Consider the following 13,831-nt stretch of genomic DNA (forward strand, 5'->3'; position numbering starts at 1 on the left):
ATGTATACATGAAATGCATATATTTTTAAAAGGAGAGATCTCAAATATCCTAAAACAACTATAGAAGGAGAAACAATTTCAGTTTAGAGCAAACAGGAGAGAAAAAATAATAGAAATTAAAGCACAAATCAGTGAATTGAAAACAGAAAAATAACAGTAAATCAGTGAAACAAAATTCTGGTTATTTGAAAAGATCAACAAAATTAATAAACCTTTAGCAAGTCTACCTAATGTAATAGACGAGAAAATACAAATTACAAAAGTTAGAATTGAAGGAGTTGTTTACCACCACTGATCTCATGGACATTAAAAGAATAGTAAAGGAATACTATACCCGGTTATGGGCCTACCATGTTATAATTCAGATGAAATTGATCTCTTTAAAAGAAATTGTCAAAACTCAAATATGGGAAAATAGATAATGCTAAAGGATCCTTTGTATATTAAAAAATTTGAATCAATTATTAACCATCTTAAAAATGAAATGCCAGGCCCAGATGGGTTAACTAGTTAATTGCAACAAATATTTAAGAAAGAAATGACATAAATTCTCCGTAATCTCTCCAGAAAATAAAAGCAGAGGGAAAACTTCCTAACACATTTTTCTGAGTTCAGCACTACCTTAACACCAAAACCAAATAGAGACATTACAAGAAAATTATAAACCAATATCTTTCACAAAGCCACATGCAAAACCCCTCAACAAAACACCAGCAAATTTAATCTAACAATGTACAAAAAGAATTATATTCTATGATAAAGGGGGATATATTTCAGCCATCCAGGTCTGATTGAACACTTGGAAACCCAGTACATGTAATCTACCACATCAAGAGGCTAAAGAAGAAAAATGATACTATCATCTCAACTGATGCAGAAAAACATGTTTGAGAAAATCCAACCTTCAATCAAGGTAAAAACTCTCTGAAAACAAGGTATAGAAAGAAACTGTCTTAACTTGATAGACAGTACCTGTGAAAAACTGACAGCTAGTATCAAACTTAATAGGAACTGGATGCCTTCCTTTTAAGTTCAGGAACAAGGCAATGATTTCCTCTCTTCCAATCCTCTTTATTATTGTATTGGAAGTCCTAGCTAGTGCAATAATAGAAGAAAAGTAAGTACAGATATACAGATTGGAGGGAAGTAATGAAACTATCTCCGTTCACAGATGACATGATTGTATGTGTAGAAATTCACAACAAAAACAGCAATAAAAAAATCTCACAAGCAATAGGGGATTTCAGCAAGAGGAATTTTAACAGGGGATTAATAAACAAAACAAAACATGCAAGGTTGCTATACAATAGGTGCCAGTCTGCAGGGGATATGTTCCAAGATCTTCACCAGATGCCTGAAACTGTGGTTTGTACTGAACTCTACACATACTAGGTTTTTCCTATACATACATACCTATATAATACAGTTTAATTTATAAATTANAAAAAGTAAAAGCGATTCAATTCAGAAATTATAGTCTTCACAACAAATGATCCTGGAATGATTGAATGCCCATATGCAAAAAATGAACTTAAATAGTGTCCTTACACGTTTTATAAAAATACTCACAATTAATAATGGAGCTAAGTGTAAAATACAAAATGTAGAACCTCTTGATGAAAACAGAAAATGTGCATGACTTAGGTTTGATGATAAGTTTTAAAATACAACACCAATAGCATAATCCATAAAAAAAACTGGTAAATTGAATTTTATTAAAATTAAAGCGTCTGCTCTGATAAGACACTGTTAAAAGAAAAAAGCCACAGAGTGGGAGAAGATATTAGTTTAACATATATCTCATAAAGGGCTTGTATCTAAAATACATTAAAAAAACTTTTTTAAAGCTCAACAACAAGAAAACAACCCAATTTAAAAATGGGCAAAATATCTATTTTTTTAATTTTATTTTTTATTATACAATACATGTGGGATACAATATTGATTTTCAATAATTGTGTAGAATGTGTGGTGGTTAGATCAGTACAGTTAGCTTATTCATTATACAACATGCAATCATTCTTTGTGTCTGTTGACCAATTCCTCATTAGCCCCACTTCTCTCTGTCCCCTCAACTTTTCCTCCTCTAGTTATATAAAAGTTCAATGTATTACTGTGATTGTTGTTTCCTTCTTTCTCTTTGTCTCTCTTTATTGTTCATTTGTTTGTTTATGGATTCAGCTCCCAATTATGAGTGAGAACATGTGGTATTTCTCTTTCTGTACCTGAGTTGTTTCATTTAGGATAATTTTCTCCTGGCTCAGCCATGTTGTTGCAAATGGTAAACTTTCATTCTTTTTTATGGCTGAGAAGTATTCCATTGTGTATGTATACCACAATCCCTTATCCAGTCATCCATTGATGGACATTTAGGTTGGTTCAATCTCCTAGCTATCGTAAACAGAGCTGCACAAAAACAGCATGGTACTGGCATAAAAACAGACACAAGGACTAATGGAACAGAATAGAGAACTCAGAAATCAACCCATGTATTACAGCCAACTGATCTTTGACTAAGTCACCAAGAACATACATTGGGGAAAAGACTGCCTCTTCAATATATAGTGCTGGGAAAACTGGATATCCATTTGTAGAAGAATGAAACTTGGTCCATACCTCTCACCATATACCAAAATCAACACAAAATGGATTAGAGACCTAAATATAAGGCCTCAAACTTTAAAACTCCTAGAAGAAAATACAGGGGAAATGCTCCAGGATTTAGGACTGGGCAATGACTTTATGAACAACACCCCAAAGCACAGGCAACAAAAGAAAAAATAAGCCAATTAGATTATATCAAATTTAAAAGCTTCTGCGCATCAAAGGAAACAATCAATAGAATGAAAATACGTCCTACAGAATAAGAGAAAATATTTGCAAAATGTGCATCTGACAAGGGATTAATATCCAGAATATACAAACAGCTCAGACAACTTTACAGCAAAATACAAATAATCCAATTAAAAAATGGGCAAAGGAGCTGAATATACATTTTTCAAAGGAAGACATACAGATGGCCAACAGGTACATGAAAAGATGCTCAACATCACTAATCATCAGGGAAATGCAAATCAGAACCACATTGATATATCGTCTCACCCCAGTTAGACTAGTTATTATCAAAAAGACAGAATAACAAATGCAGATGAGTATGTGGAGAAAAGGGAATGCTTTTAAACTGTTGGTGGGACTGTAAATTAGTACAATCATTATGAAAAACAGTATGGAGTTTACTGAAACAACTACAGATAGCACTAACATATAATCCAGCAATCCTACTGCTGAGTATATACTCAAAGGAATGGAAATCAAAATGAAGGGATACCTACACTCCCATGTTTACTGAAGCTCAATTTACAATTGCCAAGATATAGAACCAACCTAAATGTTCATCAGTGGATGGCTAGTTAAAGAAAATGTGGTGTATATACACAGTGGAATACTAATCAGCCATAAAAAAGAACAAAAATATGCTATTCACAGCAATATGGATGAGTTTGGAGAAAATTATGTTAAGTGAAATAAGCACGGCACAGAAAGAGAAATACCACATGTCCTCACTTATAAGTGGGAATCAGAAAGAAAGAAAGAATGAAAGAACAAAAGAAGAAAGGAAAGGAAAGGAAAAAGGAAAGAAAAGGAAAGGAAAGGAAAGGAAAGGAAAGGAAAGGAAAGACAGACCACAATAATACATTGGAACCTCCAGAAGGAGAAAACAGACCTATGGTTACTAGAGGTGTAAAAGGGAGAGGGGGTGGGGGGTTGGGTAATGGACACAAAGAATAATTATGATTTGTAATGATGTACATGCTAATAATATTGATTCAGTCATCACGTATTATATGGAAATACTGACAGTCAACTCTGTACTCCATAAATATTATAATCAATTATGTTTCAATTAAATAAATTTTAAAGAACAAAGAATCTCTGTTCTGCTGTTGTTGGATCGAGTGGTCTACAGAAGCCAATTATGTCCAATTCATTGATGGCTTTGTTGAGTTCATATATGTCCTTACTGATTTTTTACTTGCTGGATGCATCCATTTTGATCAAGGGGTGTTGAACTCCCCAAGTGTAATAGGGAATTTATCTATTTCTCTTTGCACTTTTATCAGATGTTACTTTACATAGTTTGACAATGTTGTTAGGCACATGCATATTAAGAATTGTTGTGACTTCTTGGAGAACTGACCCCTTTATTATTATGTAATGCACTTCGTTACCTCTGATAACTTTTCTTGCTCTGAAGTTAGCTCTGTGTGATATTAATATAGCAATTCCCACTTTTTTTTGATTACTGTTAGTATGGTATGTCTTCCTAATCCATTTACATTTAATACTTAAAATGGGAGTCTTACAAGTATTGATAATCAACTTTGTATCCCACAAATATGTATAATCAATTATATTTCAATAAAAAATTGATCTATCAAAAAAAGAAAGGAAAACACAATAAATATATAAATAAATAAACTGCATGTCTTACAGACAAAATAAATAAATAAAGGTACCACACTAATATCCGCTAGGATTTTCACATTAACCTCAATCATTTTCAACCCCAGCCTGTATTTCTGTTTTTTGAGACAAATATTGAATACAGAGGTGTCTCCTTCCAAACAAGAGAATTGCAGGCATTTAATTGAATGCAAGAAGCTGAGCATACTCTCTATATCAGGGAACAGAAAGAAAATGGGAAGCCCCACACCTAGAACACTAGCACTGAAAACCCACATCCCAATATCCTATTTCTACATTTCCTCTACAAGATCTAAAGACAAACTGCCATAAAATGATATGATAGGATACAGACAGGATACAGCCTTTCAAAATAAAATATTAGTTATGTGGAATCAGAATTGATTAACAGCTGGACTGGAAAAGCTCAATCTTTATATCTTGGGACTCCTGGATATCTGGTTTTTGACTCTTGGCAAGATAGGAACAGTAGGATTTATGATGTGATGTTTAAGATCTGACACTTCCCTGATGACCCACAGGATCAGTTTCTTTAAAGCTGCTTTGCAACTGACTCAACCCATTTGACAAGTGTGGCTTGATTATTTAAAAGGATAATAATAACTGTTTTGAGGAGCACTGCCTAAGCCAAGATCATGGCAGTTCAAGCTGGAGACTCAGCAAAATCCATGCATGTGTAAATACAAGGACTCATTATGCGATGTCTCTTTGATCTCTGATACCTACCTTCACTCTATTTCTCTCACAGTACTGGACTTTCGCCTTAAAAAAAAATCCTGTGTGAGTATACTTTGAAAAGATAAGTCTTTTCAAATATCAGAACTGGTGTAAGCAATATAAGTATACATACAGAAATTAAAAATATTTGGGGGAAAGTAATATAACGACTGAATATAATTGATATTTCAAAGACATGGTAAAGCATAGTGTACCCATAAATAATCAAGTCAACCATGTAGAATTTTGGAGCTTGATAGCTGAAAATAAAATCTAATAATAATAATAATAATAGTAAATACCTCAACAGGTCAGGAGAATTTCTGTACAGACACTTTTGAGTAGTGAATTAAATGGCTGTCGAATCCAATATAGGAATTATCTCAAAATACAGTAGTAAAGAATAAGGAAATAAAAAAATAAAAGTTGCAACGTGGTGAGCAATTTCTAAAGTTTAACATTTGTCTACTAGACTAAGAGAACTAGAAGCAGAGAATAAAGGGATTGTATGGTAGGCAAACTTCAAACAAGTTATAACCAGCCTGAAGGAAACAAGAAATCCCCACATTTCATTTTTTAAAATTCTTCCATGAATTTCTCATATTCTCATTTTAAAGGGGAACAGAAAATAGATTACTTTTCAATATTCATCAAACATATATGTAAATATATACATACATACATAATATGTATGAATGTCTGTAGTTTCTCTTATCCTTTGCATTTGTAATAATTTCACTGTCCCTTTAATGTTTAACTCATATTAGCCTAAGAAATGTGTCCAACCCTATGCATTGGCTTTCTCTATTCATTCCTACCTCTTCCTAGCACATGTCCTTTTCCAGTGAAGATAGAAAGCTAAGAAACAAAACAAAATAAAGCAAAAAACAATAAAAATTCATACATATTTTAGACTTAAGATACATGTTTCTGTTTGTTATTTGATTTTTACCAATCATATGCACATGTGTTAAGCTTTAAAATTAAATCACTTGCAGAGAGTGGCAAGGTATAACAAATCTATTTTAATGCTGAGGATGATTAGCTCTGGCCCCCTAGCTATAATTCCTTTATTTTGCATATTCTTGCTCATGCCAGAGGCACTGGCTATCTTCGAAAGCCAGTTGTGTCTAGTGATCATGGAAGCTATTTTTGTATGTTCAACCCTTAGACCATTTCCTCAATGCCTCCCATTATTCTATGAACCATATATACCCTTTAATAAATCTCCATCTGCTTAAACTCTTTAGAGGAAAATTTTTTGTTTTCAAATAAAATTTTACACCAATTCAGGAGGATACTTCTAAAATTATTAGGGCTCTTCATAGACTACATAACTTATTATTTTAGGGACTATACTAAAGTCATTTTACTTGCTAAACATAGATGCTAAGTTGAAGTTTAAAGTTGTCACTCCGTCTAGAAATTAATTTTGGATAGTATAAAACAATGCATAATCTATGTATTAGGTAAAAAGATTGATAATGCAAAATGTTCAGAATATTTGTATCTGAGATGTAAAGAGTTAGGTATGTAAATTATAATTCCAAGAGCAACCAATAAAACATACAACATTGTAGCCAAATAAATTACAACTAAGTACTTTAAAATTTAAACAATAAAGAATAAAAAGGAAAGGAGAAAAAGAGAAAACTAAAATCAAAGGAAGCAAACAGAAAACAATAAAATGGTATGCCTAAATTTAACCATATCATTAATTAAATTAATATAAATTATCTAAACATACAGATTAAAAAGCAGATTGTAACAATAGGTTAAAAAACATGACCCAAACATATGCTGTCTGTATATACCCTATTTTAAACATAATCATGTATATACATAGGTTAAAACTGAAGGATAGAAATAGATATACTATGCAAAAACTAATTAAAAGAAAGCTGACATGGCTATGCGGGCATCAGCAAAAGCAGACTTTAGGACAAGGAGAAGTACCAGTAATAAAGATGGGCATTACTTATGATATGAGTCAGCTTGCCGAAAGACATAACAACCGTGAATGTCTATGTACAACTAAAAAAATGAAAGGGCAAATAGACAAATTCACAATTATATAGNTGAATGTCTATGTACAACTAAAAAAATGAAAGGGCAAATAGACAAATTCACAATTATATAGGAATCATTCAACACTCCTCTTTCAATAATCAATAGAGAAAGTAGAAAAATGTCAGCAAGAAATAATATTTGAAAAATGCTACCAACCATCTCCACCAAAAGAATAAGTAAAGTAAAACTTACCTCAAGAAAAAATGGATCAAAAAAATCTTGTCTATGTTTCTATCCTTTTTCTAAAGCCAAAGAGTCCCTGAGAGTCTGTCATGCTGTCTCCAAGCAGCTCCAAATATTCTCTTATCTGTCAGTACCAGCTGAAAATAACTCTGATTAACCCAGCTTTGGACATGAGCCCATACTAGAAACAAATGCTATGGCTACTGATTGAGAGTCTGTGTTTGGCCTAACTGGGTCACATGGTCACTCCTGTGGTCAAAGAGAAAGGGCTTTGTGATCAACAGTCTTCAAAGATCTCAGAATTTGAGTGAGGGGAGTAATATCTCCCTAAACAAAATGGCAGAGGGAGGATTCTGTGTAGCGAGACATCAAGGCATTCTATTCTACTGGTATCTTTTCCACCAACATTCTACTTTGGGTACTGTGGGTGAAACTGATACTTTCTCAAGCTCCTTTCTGTCAACAGTTACTTAACAGAAATAAAAATTTAAGCTTCTCAATGCACCTTTATATCAATTTCTGTTCTAATGTGTTCTCCAGTGTTTTCATATGCTGTTTGTCAAGGCAAATGATGTAGCAGAGGGGATGTATTTGTAATTTATTGAAACTATTAATTTTCCATAAAATATTCCAAAATTACTATCATAGAAGGTGCTGCTTTTTCAATGTCCATTGTACAAAATGCTGCCTACTCTAGGATGCAGCATCTCTTGATGAAGCAATATTTCTGCCAAAGAGTTCTGAATATGGATCAGTAGAGGGTCATTTTAAACCCCCATAGACTGTAAGAAAACTTCCAATTTGGAATCAACTAAAGACAGATGCCTTATTTCCTTGCACCAGGAATTTCCTGAGTATCATATTTCATAGACTCCTGGAAGTAATAGCTCATGGGTATTTTTGCTTAATCTCTTTATCTCTAAATTTGTGTGAACAACATCAGCTTAACATGAGCCTTTCTGACACAAGGGAAACTAAACATGTGGAAATAAGGCTAATCCTCTCTTTAACTATCTGGGAATAACTCTGCACAAAAAGCTGCTTTTTCAAAAATTTTCCAAGCTTCTCTCCAGACATACCACACAAAAGATTAGGCCTCCAGCCATCTTGAGTTTCTGTGATGGAAGCATAGCAACAGGATCCTGTCAATACCTACAATTAAAATATGAGAAGAGTTCCACCAATAGCCACATTTTGCTTTAAGCCTTTTAAATTTAAAAATGTAAGCATTAAACTCTTGAGTCATCGTGAGTAGCCAGAAACATTAATTTTAAGCCCATCAGAGAAGATGCTCATTTGGGAAATGTATACCTTTTTCCGTGAATGAAAAGGGAGGTTTTTGTCCAAAAGTTACCAAAAAACAGTCCCAAGAAACACATGAATCTGCTATCATTTAAAAAATATCACAAATGTGTCTTCATATAGCACTTTTGGAAATTAATAAAAAACAAACTGTAAACAACCTTGACAGAGAATAATAAAAGTGGGAGGAATCACTCTACCCAATATTAAGACTCACTATGTAGCTAAAGTAAACAAGATAATGCAGTATGACAGAGCAATAGACACATATATCAATGGAACAGAGCAGAGAGCCCCAAATCAGTAAATTTCTGGGATCTAGCTCTAGGCAAAGTGTTCTTACACATGACATTAAAAACACATGTCCTAAGAGGAAAAATCGATAAACTGGGCTTCCTTGAAATTAAAAGCTTTTGCTCCGTAAAGACTGTCAAGAGAATGAGAAGACAAGCTACAGACTGGGAGATTTGCAACCACATATCCAACAAGGAACTAATATTTAGAATATATAAAGAGGAATGCATTGTGCCCTCCAAAAAAGTGGCACTTCTCCATCCAAGTTTGTCTCTTCTGGAGCTACCATTGTAAAGACTGAAGAATAAATTGAAAAGGAAGCATCCAGCTTCGAAATTAAAAGCTTTTGCTCTGTAAAGACTGTCAAGAGAATGAGAAGACAAGCTACAGACTGGGAGATTTGCAACCACATATCCAACAAGGAACTAATATTTAGAATATATAAAGAGAAATGCATTGTGCCCTCCAAAAAAGTGGCACTTCTCCATCCAAGTTGGTCTCTTCTGGAGCTACCATTGTAAAGACTGAAGAATAAATTGAAAAGGAAGCATCCAGCTTCTCAACACATTTGAAAAATCTAAATTAGTAGACAAGTCAAGGTAATGGTCCCTAGCAAGTGGGCAAAGATTCAGGGTTCAGTCATAGTCCAAAAGTGAATTGATAAGCCAGGACTGTATAACCAGTAAGAATACAGTAGTAAGAACCAAGTGAAAACACCAATCCAATTTGATTATGCCAAAGTTGAAAAAGAGAAAATTGTAATTTGGCCAAAAGACTCTAGGATTCAGGGTCTAATGGATAAAATGGAACTGGTAAGGTTAAACAAACATAAAAAGAAATCCATAAGCCATGTACTGGGTCACTAAATCCTAGAGCAATGAAAAGCCATTAGGGAACTCATGTTTATGGGGAGTTAACATATGCATCACACCATACATATGCCGTCTCACTAAATCACAAAATAGCATATTGTGCTTTGAATTTTTATCTCCATTTTACAGATTACAAAACTGAGATTGAGGGAATAATTAACACTCTAAAGATTATAAGTCTCAAAGCAGGAATTTATCCTAGCTTTTACCCTACATTGTAATAGCAAAATGTAAGTGTATATGAGTTGGACCTTAATTCACTTAAATTTGTTTAATAAGTAACAAACATTTTTATATTCATTCTCTCTTCTTTAAGATGAAGCTGCAGGCTACACAGATTTGATATTACTACTCCCTCTTGTCAGATGGGGAGACTAATTCATAGAGAAGCCCAGTGGCTTTCCTGAAGACACAGGGCATCAGATGGATTTGTACTTTGTCCTTAGTTCTGTCAGATTCCAAGTTAAGTGCTCTTCTTATTGCACAGAACACAGCCATTGCTGTGCTCCATCAAGACTGACTCTGGAAGTGAGACTTGCACAGATGATAGTTAGTCAGAATTATAGTGGTTTGAGGATTATAAAATAGTGCTAAAGAGCATAGGCTCTGCAGCCATACTACCAAGTTTGTAGATAAATGTGGCCCCTACTGGCTGGGATCATCAACAAATGACATAATCTCCCCTGTGTTGTACTTCCCTCATGTGAAAAAGGGTAGTAATATTAGTACCACAGGACACACCTCCTAAAATTTCAGAAAAAAAGTGCTCGGATATAATAAGTGCTCAATAATATGTATATTTAATAATAGTAGCAATAGTAGTGATAATAGTAGTAATAATTAGCATACATAAGGTAAGAAAGTACTAGAAACATACAAGAAAAGATAAAGGCATTATACTTCACTCTCAAGCTCTCAAAAATATTATCGATATTTGTACCTGTAGAAATAACATCAGAGAGAGGTAGATCAGAAAGTAAATATGCAAAAAAACACTGTGCTCAAGGAAATAATGGCCTTAGATATTTAACCATATAAATAGTCATATAAAAATTAAAAGAAACACATAAGTACCAGTCAAAGGTCCATAGAAGCCTAGACTTGCTACTAATATTTAGTAAGTCTGCTTTATAAGAGATTATGGAAGTAAAAGGTGAGACAACAGGTAAGGACTAATCATAGCATATCAAGGGTTAAGTGGAGGCTTCCCATTTCTGTGTACTAAAGGCAGTCAAAAAATATAAAAGAATCCTAACATTCATATGGAACAACAAAGACCCTGAATAGCCAAAGCAATGCTGAGCAAAAAAAATAAAGCCAGGGGCATATCAGTACCTGACTTCAAATTACACCATAAAGCTATAGTAACTAAAACAGCATGGTATTGGCATAAAAACAGACACAGACCAATGGAATGGAATAGAGAACCCAGAAATTAACTCACTGTACTTACAGCCAACTAATCTTTGACAAAGGCAAAAAGAATATACACTGGGGAAAAAACTGCCTCCTCAATAAATAGTGCCAGGAAACTGGACATTCATATATAGAAGAATGAAACTAGACCCGTACCTCTTGCCATATATCAAAATCAATTCATAATGGATTAAAGACTTAAATATAAGACCTGAAACTATAAAATTCCTAAAAGAAAACATAGGAGAAATACTTCAGGATGTATATATGGACAGAGACTTTATGGATAAGACCCCAAAAGCACAAGCAATGAAAGAAAAAAAAATGGGATTATATCAATTAAAAAGCTTCTACACAGCAAAATAAACAATTGACAGAGTGAAAGGACAACCTACAGAATGGAAGAAAATATTTGCAAACTATTCATCTGACAAGGGATTAATGTCCAGAATATATAAAGAACTCAAACAAACTTTACTGCAAAAAACCAAGTAACCCAATTAAAAAATGTGCAAAGGACCTGAATAGGCATTTCTCAAAGGAAGCTATACAAATGGCAAACAGACACATGAAAAAAGGTTCAATATCACTAAGCATCAGAGAAATGCAAATCAGCCACACTGACACTGACATACCATCTCACCCCAGTTATACTGCCAATAATCAAAAAGACTGAAAATGACAAATGCTGACAAGGATACAGAGAAAGGGGAACTCTCCTATACTTTTGGTGGGACTGTAAATTAGTGCAGCCATTATGGAAAATAGTATTGAGGTTCCTCAAATAACTACAGATAAAACTGCCATATGATCCAGCAATCCCACTGCTGTGTATATACCCAAAGGAACGGAAATCATTGTGTCAAAGGGATACCCACACTCTTGTGTTTATTGAAGCTCTATTTACAATAGCCAAGATATGGAACCAACCTAAATGCCCATCGATGGATGACTGAATAAGGAAAATGTGGTATATATACACAATGGAATACTACTTTGCTATAAAAATGAATGAAATTCTGCCATGGATGAACTTAGAGAAAATTATGTTAAGTGAAATAAGCCTGGCACAGAAAGAGAAGTACCACATGTCTTCATTCATAAGTAGGAGCTAAAAAAAATAAAGAAACAGAGAATAACCACAACAACTTGTTAAACTTCAAAAGGAGAGAATAGAACTGAGGCCAGTAGAGGTGTGAAAGGGGGAGAGAAGAGGTTAGCAAGAAATTGGAAAAGGGCTACAAAAAATGTTAAACATAATAATTATCTGATTTAAGAGTCGCATATTGTACATAGGTATTGATATTCAATGCTCTGCCCCATGCATATGTACAATCAATTATGTTTCAATAAATAAAAACAGGAAGAAAATATATGACATGAAAATTTCGGTTAAAACTTTAACTAATATAACATTCTACTAGATATTTTAACTTTTCATATTTAATTTTCTTACCTGTGTTACTTTCATTTTTGTGAAAAAGGAGTATATAGGAAAATTTTTTAACATTAAGAAAAAATGCTTATAAAAGAAGCATTAAGAACAAAAACTGAACATTAACTGTTTAAATTGACAAGTTTCAGATAATGCTATGTAAATAACACCAAAATCAATTATTATTTTGCCAAATACTTAGAAATATTATGAAAATGATACGGTGATTGTAAGCTTTAAACCAAAAGCATTCAAACTCCTTGTTAAAGAATTAGAAGTAGGAAATGGCAGAGAGTACGACATTTCAAAAAAGAAAGAGTTTTATTTAAAATGAGCTAAAATGGATATCTATACTTAAAAAGGGTGGTAACAGTGAATCCCAAGACTTCACAGCTTTTCATTTGACCACGGTAATTTAGATCAGGCATTAAAAAAGGAAAATGCTTTTGGCCACTTATGTACTCAGAGGATGACTAACAAAAATAAACTCACCTAGAGAAAGAGATATTTTAGGCAATATATGTAAAAGTCCTAGATTTAATGTTGCCACAGTTTCAGAGAGAAAATGGTTTCAAATTTTGTATTAAAGTGAATGTCGACTAAGTAAAATGTATGATAAAAAAACATGGGAATGGCACACCTCTAGATATAAAATATCTATTACTTATTATGATTGTTTGTTAAAATCACAACACACTATTTCCAACATACTATTGGAAATGCTTTATACAACCTCATTGATTGCAGTCAAATACTACTTATTGAATAGCTACTGTCTTTCATAGTCCTAGGTGCTGAAGAAACAAAATGTAGTAACCATTTTTTGAATGCTCTGAATTAATTCATTTTTTCTTGTAACATAACCACAAAACTAAAAGGAAACAATGCATCAGATAACAATGATACCCAGTCTTATGGATTAATTTCATTACTTTGTGATAATATTAACATAAGTTGTTAATAGGACACAAATCAGGGCCATATAATGATCATATTCTTCAGGATTCACAAATAGTCATAAAAACACAACCTCTCTAATCATGACTGATAGACTATA

This window comes from Galeopterus variegatus, unplaced genomic scaffold (assembly GCF_000696425.1).
Source record: "Galeopterus variegatus unplaced genomic scaffold, G_variegatus-3.0.2 Scaffold5548, whole genome shotgun sequence".
In the NCBI taxonomy this organism is placed as follows: domain Eukaryota; kingdom Metazoa; phylum Chordata; class Mammalia; order Dermoptera; family Cynocephalidae; genus Galeopterus; species Galeopterus variegatus.